Source organism: Lipotes vexillifer, unplaced genomic scaffold (genome assembly GCF_000442215.2).
Source record: "Lipotes vexillifer unplaced genomic scaffold, Lipotes_vexillifer_v1.1 scaffold634, whole genome shotgun sequence".
Lineage (NCBI taxonomy): Eukaryota > Metazoa > Chordata > Mammalia > Artiodactyla > Lipotidae > Lipotes > Lipotes vexillifer.
Window position 1 is genome coordinate 582,557 of NW_006781096.1, and position 15,517 is coordinate 598,073.

A 15,517-nucleotide genomic window follows, 5' to 3' on the forward strand; every position below is an offset into this window, starting at 1 on the left:
AAAGAGTGTGGACTTTAATTAGGCCTGGATTGCCCCCTAAGAGTTGGGTGTTTTCAAAATGGAAGAGACAAGGAATTCTGGTTTTCATGTCTACCACTAAAATTAGCTTAAGTTTCTGTTTATTTAGTGTAACGATAGTGTTATTATTTTTACGCATACTGTGTACTGTTACTTAAGATTTTTTGACATATATGCAAGTTTTTGCTTATTAGAAGTTTCTAACAGACACTAACAGTACCCACAAAATGTTTTACATTGTATTGTACGTAGTTGAATAAATAAGATTTAGAATAAGGTTGACCCCTTAAAACCTGATCTTTTAAAGGCTATTGGGTAGTACTTTCATGTTTTACATAATAAATTTCCGATTTTTACAGTCTTTTTCTTTACAGTCCTAAGTGATCAGCATTTTAAATTTTGACTGTTTAAACCCATAGCCATATGCTACTTAAATTTGTGAAATTTTATGTTAAGTGATTTGTTTTACCATTTTGTATATTGGCTAATGCTCTAAGTTTTAAAACTTTATGTTTGGAAAATACTAATGTTTTTCTTAATGTACTTTTTCACAGTCCTTCTGATTGATATTCCCTGAGTGTTATCTTTGAAAAATAAACATGACTCATAGCACTTAAGTAGCCAGGCATGCCTATAATGAATGCCTCTATGTACATTTTGAGGCTGAGGTAGAATAAACATAGCAAGCAATTCCTTTTCTTTTTGAAAATGAACTTGATAGTAGTGTTAAATTTAAAGGTGAACAGAATTTCAGTTTTGGAGAAAGAGAAAAGCAAAGGTTTATATTGGAAGACATACTTTTTTCAATATTCTCTAATTTAATATAGAATATTCATGTATAATTAAAAATAATTTTGTAGGAGCTGAAGATTGCCATCTCTTAAATAACTCATTTCAGGGGTTATTCTTCACTAGCTCTTAAACATGTACTTTGAACTCTAATAAAGAGGTGTATGTGTAGTTTAAAAAATCCTTTAGAAGTTTTAAGGAGTTTCATATCTAATTTTAAATGTTTGTTTTGTCAAATTTTTAATTTATTTTTACTTTGAGAAAATGACTCTTAAGGTAGAGTCCTCATTTTGGATGGTCAAGAGCCGTTGATTAAACAATCCATTTTTGGGGCCATTGATTTGTGGTGCCCTTTTACCCTTTATTAAATTGTCATTTAATTTTTGGTGTCATGGAGTAAGTTCTTATTCAGTTCTGTTTGGCCATTTATTCTTGTGCTCATACCTTAATGTTCTTAATATTGTGGCTATAACTTAAACAGTATGTCTTAATGTCTGATCCTGCAAGCTTATTTTTTTAAAAGTTGATTTAGTTGTTGGTTAACCTTTTATTTTTGTATAGACCTTTTAGGTTAAGTTTTGAGTTCCTTAAGGAATCCAACTAGAATTTGAGATTGCATTAAATTTATAGATTAATTTTGTAGAGAAATGATGTTCTGATATTTGTGGATTGTATTGGTTCTTTTAGATAGGTGATGTCACTGGCAACAGTGCCAGTTTTCTCTCTTTCCTTCTAAAAGTTACCTTTTCTTTTTCCTTTCTCTCAGTGTTGGTCAGGGCCTTTAGCACTCTGCAAGTCAGCATGGTAGTATCTTTTGACTTAAGGGAAATGCATATGAAGTTTGTCTGTTTTATATTTGTTATAGTATTTGGTATATATAACCTTTACCAGTTAAGGAAACTTTTTCTATACCTGGTTTGCTAAGATAAAAATTATTAAACAGATGCTGATTTCTTGAAGTTTTTCTGCTTCTGTTGAGATAATCATATATTTTTTCTTTCAGCTTTTAATATGGAGAATCTTGTTTTTTTAAACTACGCTATTGGATTTGGTTAGTCAATATTTTATTTAGGATTTTTTTACACCTACTTTTGTAAGTGAATTGGCCTGTAACTTTATAGTGTTATCTGGTTTTAGAATCAAGATTACCAGCCTGATAAAATGAGTGAGGCAGCTTTTGCTCTTTTTTACTTTCTGAAAAAACTTACTTTAGATGAGGATAAACTGTTTCTTAAAATTTACCTAATAAAACAATCTCAACCAGAAATTTTTTTGGAAAGGAGCATTGCCATTTTAATTACCTTAATCTTTTAAAAATATATATTTATTTATTTTATTTTTTAAGTTTATTTGGCTGTGCCAGATCTTCATTGCTGCTTGCGGTATCTTTTAGTTGTGGCATGCCAGATCTAGTTCTTTGACCAGGGGTCGAATCCATGCCCCCTGCATTGGGAGCCTGGGGTCTTAACCACTTAATTTTTCCTTAATCTTTTTAAATTAATTAATTAATTAACTTTTACTTTTGGCTGCGTTGGGTCTTCATCGCTGTGCGCAGGCTTTCTGCAGTTGTGGAGAGCAGGGGCTACTTTTCGCTGTGGTGTGCGGGTTTCTCACTGTGGTGGCTTCTCTTGCTGTGGAGCACAGGCTCTAGGCGCGCGGGCTTCAGTAGTTGTGGCTCGCGGGCTCTACAGCGCAGGTTCAGTAGTTGTAGTGCATGGACTTAGTTGCTCCGAGGCATGTGAGATCTTCCCTGAACAGGGCTCGAACCTGAACCCGTGTCCCCCACCTTGGCAGGCAGATTCTTAACCACTGCGCCACCAGGGAAGCCCTCCTTAATCTTTTGATCTGTTTTTCAATCAGTTTTTCTTCAAGTCTATTCAGATTCTCTGTATTTTCCTGTGATAATTTTGGCATTTCATTTAGATTACACATTCATCAGGGTTTAGTTACCCTTGTTAGAAAAAGTCTGTCTAGTTATTTCCCTTCTCTTAGGTCTTCTTTTTCTTTTTTTTCATCAGTTTTACTAGAGTTTTTATCTGGGTTATTAATATTTACCAAAACAGCTTTTGGTTTTGTTAATCTTCTCAGTTGTTCTTTTAGTCTAGATTTTCATTGATTTTTGCCCTTGTCTTTGATAGTTCCTTCCTTTTTATTCTTTTGACTTTTCTCTGTTGGCTTTAAAATTTGTAACCTTTTCTATTTCCTGATAAATGTGTTTAAAGCTATGTATTTTTTTATTAGGTTCTGCCTTTGCCTTTTCTATATATAGAAAAACATTTTCTAAATGTTACTTAATTTTTATTGATTTCCTTTTTAACATAAAGTATTTAATTATACTTTAGGAGTTTCTTAAATTTATTTTCTACTTTCTGCTTTCTCATTTTATTGCAATTATTATCAGAACATAACCATAAGATAGATTCTTTGGAATTTAATGAGGCTTCCTTTACTCCCAATACATGGTTATTTATATAAATGTTTTAGATATGCTAGAAAAAATACATGCTTTCTCTTACGTTGGGGCAGAGTTCTGTGTGTTTCTGATTTGAGCCTTCTAATTAGATTGTTTAAGACTTCAGTATTTTTGCTTATATTTTGTCTGTTTGATCTATCAGTTCTGAACAGAGTAAAGAATAATTGATTTTTCTCCTACAGTTCTGTTAGTTGTTAGGTATATTTTGAGGCATATATATGAGTGAGTTTCCTTATGGTGGATAGATTTTATTCTCTTGTTTAGTGTGTAACTTCTTTCTATATTTTAAAATTCCTTTCAATTTTTTGGGGAAAATTTCATACCTTTAGGAAAGTTACAAGAATATTACAAAGAAAATTAATGTATTTTTCATGTAGATTCATCAGTTAATATTTTTTCATGTTTGCTTTCTTACTAATTTTTCTTTGTATATTCATGTATTTGGTGCACTGTGTGAGACTCTCACACAACACTTTACCCCTGAATATAAGCATGGGCACTCTCCTGTGAAATCACAATACAGTTATCTTGTTCTAGGTGTTTAGCATCGATAACCGGAGTATTATCTGATACACTGTCTACCCTCAGGTTTTCTTAAATTCCCCAGTAATGTTCTTTATTGCTCTTCTCCCCTTCTCTCCATTTATCAGTTACATTTAATAAAACTGTCTCTTTAGTCTCCTTTGATCTAGATTCTAGAACATTTCTTCAGCCTTTTTTTTCCTTGATATTGCCATTTTGAGGAGACCAAGTCAGTTGCTTTGTAAGATATCCATTATTTTGATTATGTTTGTTTCTTCGTGAGTATATTCAGGCTAAACATTTTGGTACAGGAGTATTATATTACATAGTGAGGTTGTATTCTTTTCAGTCCATCATCTGGAGGCCCATGATGGCAGTTTTCCTGGATACTGGGATGTTAAGTTTGATTGCTTTGTTAAGATGGAGTCCACCAGATCTCTCCATTTTAAAGGCATCCTTATCTCTTTATAATTATTAAATGATCTGCAGGGTGATACTTTGAGACTGAGTGAATATCCAACAACTTCTGCTCCAGTGTTCAGCGTCTGTAATATTGATTTTTGCTTGAATCAAGTATTATTATAGTAGTTTAATATTTATAGTAGTTTATAGTAGTTTAAAATTCCTGTTTCTCTTATTCTGTTAACTGCCATTCCTCTATAATTTTGCCTTTTTATTGGGTATTAATATTGCTCTTCCATTGTAAAGCAACTCCAATAAAAATTTAAAAACAAAACAAACACAAAAAACAACAAAAAAGCAAAAAAGATTGCTCTTCCAGCTTTCTTATGTCTTTATATCTTTTACCATCCTTTTATTCTTCCTTACCTCTTCCTGCTTTCCACTGGATAGATGGAATTTTCTTTTCTTTTCTTTTTTTATTTTATTTATTTATTTTTGGCTGCGTTGGGTCTTCGTTGCTGCGTGCAGGCTTTCTCTAGTTGCAGCGAGCGGGGGTTACTCTTCGTTGCAGCAAGCGGGCTTCTCACTGTGGTGGCTTCTCTCGTTGTGGAGCATGGGCTCTAGGCGCGTGGGCTTCAGTAGTTGCAGCACATGGGCTCAGTAGTTGTGGCTCATGGACTCTAGAGCGCAAGCTCAGTAGTTGTGGCACACGGGCTTAGTTGCTCCACGGCGTGTGGGATCTTCCTGGACCAGGGATCGAACCCGTGTCCCCTGCATTGGCAGGTGGATTCTCAACCACTGCGCCACCAGGGAAGCCCTGGAATTTTCTTCTGTTGGTTTAAAAGGTATATTTTCATTTTTTGTGTGTGTCTTAGCCATTTGTTCTTAACTTAAAACATAGTTCTGTTCATATACTTTTTTTTTTTTTTGGCTGCATTGGGTCTTCATTGCTGCTTGTGGGCTTTCTCTAGTTGCGGCAGGCAGGGGCTACTCCTTGTTGCGGTACACAGGCTTCTCATTGCGGTGGCTTCTCGTTGCAGAGCACGGGCTCTAGGCGTGTTGGCTTCAGTAGCTGCAACACGCAGCCTCAGTAATTGTGGCACGTGGGCCCTAGAGCGCGAGGGCTTCAGTAGTGCGCAGGCTCTAGGGCACATGGGCTTCCGTAGCTGTGGCACACGTGCTCAGTAGTTGTGGCTCGTGGGCTCTAGAGAGCAGGCTCAGTAGTTGTGGCGCACTGGCTTAGTTGCTCTGCGGCATGTGGGATATTCCCGGGCCAGGGCTCGAACCCGTGTCCGCTTCATTGGCCGGTGGATTGTTAACCACTGTGCGCTACCAGGGAAGTCCCTGTTTATTTACTTCTGTTGGTTTCTTAAAAATTACCAATGTCTGTATCTTCTCTAATAAGACAAGTATTTTAATACACTTTCATGTTTTTGGGTGAGGTTTACCCTCACCCAATTAAGTGGATATTATTTAGGATTTTTAGTTCTTATAATTATGAGTATACTTTGTCTTTCCCTTTCTTTTTCTTTTTTTTCCTTTTTCTTTCTTTCTCCCTCCTTTTCTTCCTTCATTTCTTTCTTCTCTCTTGCTTGTTCAAGTTTTGAAACTCATATGTAAAAGTATACGAATAACTTGTACGTGGAACAACTTCATTCTCTTTTAACTTTACCACATGAGACGTTACTGTGTTAAATAAACACCTTTGTAAAGGGGCTTTTGGTCCTGCTGGGTGCTCTGAGGGAGGTTCCTTCAGTTCTTTGCAGCTGTTACCTTATCTTTATTTTTATTTTATTTTATTTTTTTTGCTGTACGCAGGCCTCTCACTGTTGTGGCCTCTCCCGTTGCGGAGCACAGGCTCCGGATGCGCAGGCTCAGTGGCCATGGCTCACGGGCCCAGCCGCTCCACAGCATGTGGGATCTTCGCGGACCGGGGCACGAACCCGTGTCCCCTGCATTGGCAGGCGGACTCTCAAACACTGTGCCACCAGGGAAGCCCTGTTACCTTATCTTTAAAAAGGAATTAAGAATACTGAACTTGCAGAGGTTTTGTGGAGATTGAGGTCATATAGAAGCATATAACTAAATAATAATATTAATAATTGTAAAAAAAAAATAGTAAGTAGAGGTAAACTCTTAAATACCACTGATTAAGAAGCAAAGATTTAAATTAAAACGTTAAACAGGTTGATTTCAGATTTGGATCTCATTAGAATGTGATATTAGAATATATCTAGTAGACCTCATGCATTATTTTTTCATATTTTGTTCAGTTTTAGTATAGCAAAAGAAAACAAAAAAGTGTATTTTTTTTCTGCTTCAGGATTCAGTTCAGATGGCATGTTGGGTTTTGTTGTCATGTCTCTTTTAATATGGAATGTTCTTCAGTCTTTCTTAAGCTTGACCTTTTTGATGAGTAAAGGTTATTTGTATAATGTCCTCCAAAATGTCCTCTAATTTCGGTTATTTTTTGTTTCAGTATCTACGTTGTTCCAAAGCACTGCCATTACAAAACCCGGGGTCCCTATGGGTAATGATTTAACATGGTTTTAATGTTTAAATTGTTATACTTCACCACTGGTAGAATATTCATTTCTTGGCAGAACAGAAACATAAATAATGGGTTACTTTGGGTATATGTCCCGCATATAGGAATGGTGTCCACTACTTGACTGGAGAGCTTTTATTGTCTTTTTCAAGAGAGTCTGAGAAAGGAGGGGAGAGATGAGAGGGGGATTTAATTAAGTCTCCTGACCTAGACGTCTCATCAGAATGAGAGAAACAGTGCAGCTAGCACAGCAGCTGTGGCCACTTGTTCAACTTATGTACCATATTTATGTCCCTGGTCAAATGTTTTATTTTAATTTTCATTTAAATATCTAGAGAAGAACTGAAGTCTTAAGGTGGCAGCTGTGTGTGAGGAATAGCCTATGGAACTGCAAGATAAACAGTAATTTTTAACCCTTTGCTTCACAATTTACATCTGTATCACCTGATTATGATGTGATTTTTATCACGTCATTTTATCACCTGTGATTTTTATCACCTCATTTTATTCTTTAACTTTTGAAATGAAATGGTTATCTGTATGATCAAGTTTTCAACTGTTTTCCTAGACCAAATAAGTCACATTTCCTAGAAACTGTTAAAACTGATTTAGAGCAATATACATAAGCTAAATCTCTCCTTTTAGGCTTAATAATTAGAGAATAATTGTGGTCTTTTTTTTTGTTATTGTATATTTTAAGTGTTATTTGATGAATAGTTAAACTTTTTGAAACGTACTTTCTGAAGCCAGCCCTCCCCTGCACCCCAACCCAAGCTTCATCAAGGCTATATGTGGTCTTCCTAGTTAGGTAATATGGCTTTTGGGTAATTTCAGGGACCATTTTACTTTAGAGATCAGGAAATTGAAGATCCAGGAGGGCTGAACTCAGCTTGAGTCCTCCAGACTCTGCTGACCAGGTGCCAGGTCTGATTGGCAGAGGGATCAGTTAGGTGGGTTTCCCTGGCATGCTTAGCATAAGTTAAGTCCCTGTTGTGATTGTTGCTAAGGGAAGAAAAGTATCTGAAAATTGGGTTTTCCAGTGAGGAGTACTTTGTGCTAGACATAGCTGTTCTGTCTCACTAGCAGTGGGACTTCTGGGAAAGCGTATTAAAAGATAGCATGAGCCTTTTGCAGCTAAGTGGCTTATGAGGTCAGTCAAGGAAAGACAAAATAAGCCAGCTTCAAACAAGTCTTTTTCAATTAAAGTTGTGGGAGGGAATAAGGACTGTGTCAAGATACTGAGAAAACTGTAGTTTTTCTAAATTTTTAGCCAAGTAGAATATCCTCTTCAGTAGTAGGGAAATAATAAAAAGAATACTTGAAGTTTAGTTGCAGGCATTACATATCTTGAGGAAAAAAGAGGACACTTCTAAAATTAAAATGTAGCCCATAAACATTTTTAATTTTTGTGAATTGAATTACTCATCGTTTTGAATGTTGCCTTCTGCTAAATTACTCCTTTAACATGAATTGAGTTTGACTATTTTGTTCAGTCATTCCTAAATGTTAGATGAAATTCATTTAATGTTTTGAACTTTATATTTTTAGATGTACTCTAAGAATTACACAGCTGTTGCTTGGAGAGATGTATGTGAATTATGGTGAGAAATAGGATCATGATTTAGGTCCTATGCCAGCTGATAGTCAGCTGCCACAAAATTAAAAGATTAAGCTAACACATGAGAATATGGGTATAAAATCATGCTTTAGAATGTTCTGAATATGCCTACCTTGTTTTAGGTACCTCGTAGTCATGACAAAGTCATGCATTTCGTGATTGGAACACTGGCTTTAGGTTTTTTTTTATTCAAAAGCTGGGAGTATTTCCCCCTCATTTTGTTAAGAATTAGAGTTAAGTGTGACCAGCTAACTACTCATGTCAAGATATATTTCATTAAGTCAACTTCAGTTTTGGACTTCATCTGATTAAAATTAATTGATTAGGAGAAATATTTAGTTTGAATCTTTTGCCATGATTAATTCGGTGGTTTTAAGATAGAGTTGCTCCCAAGGTTCAATTAAATAGATCTGACACTGTACGTTGTTTTCTAGATGCCCATTTTCCCTCAACTGTATCAATTCCGTATGTTTATTTAGTGCATAAATAAATAAGTATACAGAATTTAGAAGGTTAGGTTCTAACCTTCACTGACTATGCTTTAGCAAAGGTGTCTATAAAGTAAGAGAAGTTTACCATTTACTTCAAATACAAAATTGCATATTATTTCTTTGGGAGATGATCACTAATAAAAAAAAGTTTAAAATCGTGGTTGTCCATGTTTCATGCTGGGCAATGTAATCCGTTTGCTCACTTGACATTCAGCAAATTCTTGAATATACTTCAGGTATTAACACTGTAGATAGAGGTGATGCTGTTCTCTATACCAGGATGTGCACTGCCTAATGAATTGTTATAATACAGTAAGAATCATGCTGTGATAGGAGGACTCCTGGGGTTCTGTGGTGCTTGCAGACTTACTTGAGGGGTGGTGTGGAAAGGGGCCAGTCCAAGAAGAATACTTTGATGTGACCTGTAAGGTATGGATTGAGCAGTAACAATTAATTAACAAGATGGTGAGGGCAAAGAAGGCTTTTGAACATTCAGGAATAGCCTCATTAAAGGAATGGAGAGAAGAGAGACCGTGCCCCAGTGGAGCAGCAAAATCTAGGAGATTGTAATGATGTCGTTTCACTGAAGCAATCCCAGAAACAGACTTTGCGCTGCTTGAAGATGTCCTCACCCAAATTGGAAAAAATAAAGAATATCGCATGTGCTTATGACTTTGCACAACCATTTAAGAACAAATGCCCTTGAACTCTGAATCTAGCAATGTTCCAGTGACGCCCTGTAGTTGGTTCCCAAGATAAAATAATCTCTGCATTTCTAGCCTCACCTCAACATTTATTGCATGCATATTCATTTCAGCTGCTTCTTATGGTAGACTGAAAAGAGAATTTCACAGCTGATACTATGTAAGAATAGCAGGTATATTCTCAGGGCACATTAGTTTGGCTACTTCTTCAGCAGGTTCCAGCGGACAGTCTTCACTGCAAGCAGCTATTGATTGTTATTAACTCTACTTTGCAACTTAAAAAAAAAAATGTAGCAGTTACCATTACACATTGTTTGAACATTTTGTAGAAGTACAGAACAAGAAATTCAAAATTTCTTAAATGTCATGCAGTTTGTGTTTGGCTGAAGACCAGCGATAGAAGTGGGGCTGCTGTTTTTCAGATTACGGCCAGTCATTCTCTTTGATCACGCTGTGCTATAATTACTTTCAGAACACACTGACAGAGTGTGTGACAAAACATCATATGCTAGTGATTCCTAAATCCCTGTTAGCTTTTATCATGTTTATTCTGTTGTCAGTGTCAATCTCGTGACTACTGACTTTCCATCTATGTATTTTCCTCCACTTCCCAGTGCCTGCATGAAGTTTTGGTATTCATCTTGCGGTTCAGGCTTCCTCTTGTAGCGCTGACAGCACTCTTTGGTACTTCCGTCTTCTCACACTGCTGGGTTACTTGTCTCCCTCCCTGGGGCATGCTGCAGTGTGCTCGTGTATGGAGCAGACCATAAGACAAACATGGCCACCTGGAGCGTCAGTTTTGCTGAAAGATTTTTGTGGAGAACATCCTATTGAAATAGGCTCTGTAGTAGAGTAAATTGCAAAATATTCACTATATTTTAGTTTGAAACGTCCAAGAAATTTGTTTGCTGTAGGCTCTGCAGGGCTCCTAGACTTCTTTAGGGTATGCGTGTTGAAAGCCTACTGTGTGCCATCTCCTGTAATCTTCAGATACTTTTTCTGGAATCTTTGTTTTATGATAGTCATCATAGTCTAGTCCTCGGAAGTAAAGTATGCTGACCTTGTTTGATTTAGCTAATATGTGCCAAGGGTGATATGGCATGTCATTTAGGGGCTGAATTCCTTGTCTGTGTGGAAGCACTATATATGGAGAAAGAGGAGAGAAGTACGCTTTCGCAGCTGTAGTGGACAGACTTTTTCAGGGCAGAATTTCACCACTTATAAAAAGTAGTTTTGAGCAACATTTGGCAGCTGGTGAGTGTTGAATGTGTTTGCCAAATTATATAAATATCTGGTCTGGAACCATGAATGTCCAGGAAATACTCTTGGGAAATTAAAGGTTTCCTTAGGGTAGTAGGAAAACCAGGTGCGCTCCTTAGGTGGTTATTTTTAAGCCTGAGAAGCATTGTTTATAATTGACTTAGTGTGACTAAGTATCCTATGTACCTGGATATCATATTCATATTTGTCTTATTTTAAGTTGACTTGTAAATCAAATACTAAAAATTAACAAAAAGCAACTTCTTATGACTTGAAGAGTCCATAATCCTTATTAAGTCACATGCAGTAGCAGTTAAATTGAAATATGAAGCTAGAATTGTATTGCAGTCCCATAGAGATGTGCTAAGCAACAGCCATTTGCAGCAGTATACTTGTGACATTTCAAGGCTATTATGAACTCCCAGATCCATAAATAACCACTGTAGCCTGTAATAGCCACCAAATTAAATAGGTACCCAAGGATGAGTAGAAATGAAGAAAGTCTCATTGGCATGCAGGTGATAGAAAGTTCATCAAGCTCACTGTCCGTGCACCAGGCTGGCAGAGTGGGAGGTTCCGATTCTTGTATTGCTTGAAGGATGACTCCATGCATGCCATGGATGTTTAGGTTTGTTTGTCAGCACATCAAATGTTAAGGGTGCACTGTAGTTCTTTGGTAGTGTTGCCATCACTTGTGATCCTGGAATCCCATTTATTTGCTGTCCTCATTTACCGAAATGCTGTTGCTGCTGATACAAATAATGGCTGACATTATTGAGTGCCCATCACGTGCCAGATAACTGGAAGTGCTTTATGTACATGGTTTTATTCTCACGGCAGTTCTATGACATAGGAACTCTTACATTCCACTTTAGAAATCAGGAGGCTTAGGCTAAATAGCAACTTGTTTAAGGTCACATATATGTGTGCACGGAAATGTCAGAGCTGAAATTGAAATTGATTCAGGTTCAACTCCAGATTCTCCGCTCTTAACTCCCATGCTCCAGCACTTTTAAAGATAACCCACTCTGTGCCCTGTAGAATCTAGTGCTGATGACATAGATCTCAGAAAGAAATTTGAAACCTTGTTGAAGTACAGATTGTTTTGGGGGGAAGTATAGTCCATGTATCAATGATTTTGATAATTTGTATATGCTTAGCAACAGTTCTGTGGTGAAATCTAAGATCATCACTGTCACCTGGTCTTAACTATAAAAGTGATGTGGTAATGTGAATAAACTGTCTTTATCAGTTTACGCTGAAAAGATTAGTGGAGCCATCAGAAATGTAAGTCTATTTTGTAAAAGGTTTTAATTAAAATATTCTTAACTGGAGTCTCTTATGCAGAAATAGTAGGACATCATATTTTCTAGGTACTATTAAGATGCTTATCTCTGTTCAGAAAGTGCTGATTACCCGGCTTCTACCCCGAGAGGGTGTAGGTTAGGAATGCTATTTTGGAGGGCCCTGTAGTAATTCGGGAAATAATGCATTAAAGCAGTGACAGTGGGACAGATGGAGGGGGTATCAGTAGAGACTTAGATGGTGGAGTTGACAGGGCTTGGTGATTGATGTGGGGTCGATAGCGGAGGAGCAGTCTGAAGTGGCACTTGGGTTTCTAGTTGGGGCCAGACAGTAGGGCTTTTGGTATCCTTCACCTGGGATTGGAAATAGGAGCAGATAGGGTGAGGGAGGAAAGTAGGTTGCATTTTGAGGTATGCTTGTGGTATGTAGATAGAAATACATACTAGGCAGTTGTCTATATAGGTTTAGAGCTTAGAAGAGAAGTATCGGCTGGAAATAACTTTTTTGGCACTTTTTAACAGGTATTAGTTGAAACTGTGGGTGTGGACTCTGATCTAAGCCGTGGTGGTGTGCTGGTTGTGTGTGTGTATTTTGAGTGAGAGGGGGAGGGGATTAGTCACTAGACTACTTGCCAAACTGATTATTTTCATCTACACATTGTTTTTCAACCCATTCAATTAAAAAATTTTAGAGTTCTTACTTGAATGAACATGGAGAAATAAAACATGCCAGGCTTCTGTCTTTCCTTTTTATTACTGAAAGTAAAAAATGTACTGTATTACATAATCATAATTTTTATTATAGGTATTGAGTCTGTGCATAATAAGCTCCTTTACAGAGAACATTACACAGGAATGAACGTTTGGTTAATTTACCCCCCAACCCCTAATAGTTTATTATGAAAAATTGTAAACACACAGAACAATTGAAACGGTGAAAATCTGCATGCCCACCATCTAGATTCTACCATTAACATTTTACAATACTTTATCACTTATCCATCTAGCCATATATATATATATATATATATATATAACTTTTATGAATTTCAAAAAAGAGTCATCAGTGCACTATTTCCTAAGTATTTCAGTATGTATATCATTAACTAGGATTCCATAATACAACTTTTTTCCTTTTGTGGTAAAATATATACAGTGAAATGCACAGACTGTTGGGTGAGTTTTAACAGATGCACGCACCTGTGTAACCCACTCTTTTTCAAGAACATCCTGGGGTGATGGCAGAGTTCCCTAAAGCCCCTTCGCATGTCATCCTCATTTTCACTGCCCCCCTCCCCCCCCAAATAACCGCTGTTCTGATTTATTTCCACTGTAGATTAGTATTTCCTGATCCTGAACTTAATCTATTAGGGATCATAAAATACACATTCTTGTGTAAGGTTTCTCTCACAGTATGTTTTTGCTATTCATCTGTGTTATTGCATGTATCTGTTGTTTGTTTTTCTTGCTTTGTCATATACCATTGTGTAAATATACAACAATTTATCCATTCTATTTGTGGATACCTGGGCTGTTTCTAGTTTTTGGCAATATCTAGCATTGCAATTGAAGGGTCAGAGGGTAAGTTCTGTATAAAAAAAGTACCAAATCATCTTTGAAAGTTGTTTAACAATTTTATATTTCCGTTAGCAGTATATGGGAGTTACAGTTGCATCACATTCTAACTCTTCTGGTGGATGGGTAGTGACATTTCATTGTGATTTTAATTTGTATTTCTCTGATGGTTAATGATGTTTAGCACTTTTACATGGATTTACTGACTGTTTGTATATCACATTTTGTGACATTTGTTCACATTGTTTGCCCAATATTTTATTAGTTGTCTCTTAATTGTTTAGTTGAGTTTTGAAAATGCATCCTGGATACCTTTCAGATTTATGTTTTGCAAGTATTTTTTTCTCATCTGTGCCTTGCCTATATGGAAATTCCCTCTTGGCCTTAATTCCCTCCTTCCCTACTTTTCTTCCTTTCTATAGCAGCTTTATTAAGATATAATTCATATACCATACATATGCATTTTAAAGGTCATTTTTAATGAGAGAAAAATTTAACCTTCCTACTTTTTTCTTCTATGATTATTGGTGAAACCTTTGCCTACCCTCAACTCATGAAGATATTCTCTTATGTTTCCTTCTAAAAGTTTGGAGTCTAGCTTTTATGTTTAAGTCTGTGATAATCTTTTTTTTTTTTTTTTTTTCCTTGCGTTATGCGGGCCTCTCACTGTTGTGGCCTCTCCCATTTGCGGAGCACAGGCTCCGGACGCGCAGGCTCAGCGGCCATGGCTCACGGGCCCAGCCGCTCCGCGGCATGTGGGATCTTCCCGAAACGGGGCACGAACCCGCGTCTCCTGCATCGGCAGGCGGACTCTCAAGCACTGCGCCACCAGGGAAGCCCTGTGATAATCTTGAATTAATTTTTTTGTATGGTGTGAGGTCTGGGTTGAGATTTATATATTCAGTTGTTCCAGTACTACTTACTGAAAAAACTTACCTTTTCTCCACTAATATGCCTTTGTATCTTTGTAAAAAAAAAATCAGTCCATATTTCTGGACTCTATTTTGTTTCATTGATATATTTGTCTATCTTGAAGCCAACACCATACTCTCTTGTTTGCTATAGCTTTGTGTCTTGAAATCAGATTGTGTTAGCCTTCTAACATTATTCTTCTTTTTCAAAGTTGTTTTGGATATTCTGTGTTCTTTGCATTTCCATATGAATTTTAGACTCAGTTAATTTCTACAAGAATGCTTCCCAGGATTTTCATTGGAATTGCATTTAATTCATAGGTTAATTTGAGGGAGCCTTTATATCATAACAATATTGAGTCTTCCAGTATATGAACTTGGTATACCTTTTTATTTAGGTTGTTCTTAATTTCTCTTACCAATGTTTTATAATGTTCATTGTAGAGTTTTTGCACATCTGATATTAAATTTATTCCTAAGTCAAATACTTGAATCCTGCAACCTTGCTAAATTCACTTATTAGTTACAGTAGCTGCTTTGTGGATTTGCTAGGATTTTTTTCTTTTTTAATTAATTAATTAATTTTTATTTTTGGCTACCTTGGGTTTTTGTTGATGAGCGTGGGCTTTTCTCTAGTTGTGGCGAGCGGGGGCTACTCTTTGTTGTGGTGCGCGGGCTTCTCATTGGGTGGCTTCTCTTGTTGCGGAGCACATGCCCTAGGCATGCAGGCTTCAGTAGTTGTGGCACTCGGGCTCAGTAGTTGTGGCTCGCGGGCTTAGTTGCTCCACAGCATGTGGGATCTTCCCTGACCAGGGCTCGAACCCATGTCTCCTGCATTGGCAGGCACATTCTTAACCACTGTGCCACCAGGGAAGCCTGCTAGGATTTTTTATATAAATATT

At 36.9% G+C, this 15,517-nt stretch overlaps 1 protein-coding gene across 1 annotated transcript in view; it reads left to right on the forward strand.

The window, feature by feature from the left end:
* The window catches only part of ENAH (ENAH actin regulator), a 153,133-nt gene that overhangs the window by 47,352 nt on the left and 90,264 nt on the right, over positions 1-15,517 (forward strand). The gene's annotated exons all lie outside the window — the stretch shown is intronic.